A 974-nucleotide genomic window follows, 5' to 3' on the forward strand; every position below is an offset into this window, starting at 1 on the left:
AGGAAGCTCTGCTAATGTTTGCAGAAAAAAAACATGTGCCCAAAAAAGAAAAGGATATCACTGTTCTCTACTTATTGCTTCAGAACAGTTTTGGATGGACCCATCCTAAGAAATGCCATGCAGCTATTGGTAGAGCGCATGGAGACAGGAAGTGACCTGGGTCCCTGTGCTTCTCTATGCAATGCAGGCCGATCATGACTGGTGGGAGGGGCCGGCCGGGTGCTGTACATAGCTTCCTGATAACATCACAGCACCCTGCCTCAGAACTTCTTTTAAGAGCCCTCAGCCCTGATGCAAGCAGTGGGCTGGCTCGTGGGAGGAGCTATGCAAAAAAAATGCCTTGATGGGTGGACGTCAATCTGTAGGGATGGACATTCCTAGGCAGGCCCTAGGTAACACCCACATATGAAGCTGAAGTTCCACGATTGGAAGAACTGAAATCAAATGAATGAAAGGGGCGGGAGCTCCGATGGAAGCCACGGGCTGGCCTTTTAGGAGGAATTATGCAAATATCAAAACACCTTGATGGGTAGCTGTCAGTCTGCATCAGTGGGCATTCCTAGACAGGCAGCATTTGCATTCAGACCGCCCTAGGTAACGCCCACATGTCATGCTGAGTCTCCATGATTGACAGAACTGAAATCCAATGAATAAAAGGGGCGGGCCAGCGACACACCTGGGAAGAAAGCGCTAGATGATGCTGGTCATCCTCCAGCCAGGAAATGACACAGGCTTGCTGCAGCTTCTAATGCATATTGTGAGAAGCTCGCAGTGTGCAGTGAAATCAGAATAACCCATTTCAGTCCAGGAGAGGAGCCGGTACAACCGTGCAAGACTGAAGGGAAGGCTTGAGGTCAGATTTAATTACAAGATTTATTATTAATAAATAATAATTGTGATTATATTATTATTTTATAATTTTGTATTATAATTTTTTTATTTATTATTATTTTTATTAATGTATTATTTTCATT

This window comes from Nanorana parkeri, unplaced genomic scaffold (genome assembly GCF_000935625.1).
Source record: "Nanorana parkeri isolate BGI_ZX_2015 unplaced genomic scaffold, ASM93562v1 scaffold6, whole genome shotgun sequence".
Taxonomy (NCBI): Eukaryota; Metazoa; Chordata; class Amphibia; order Anura; family Dicroglossidae; genus Nanorana; species Nanorana parkeri.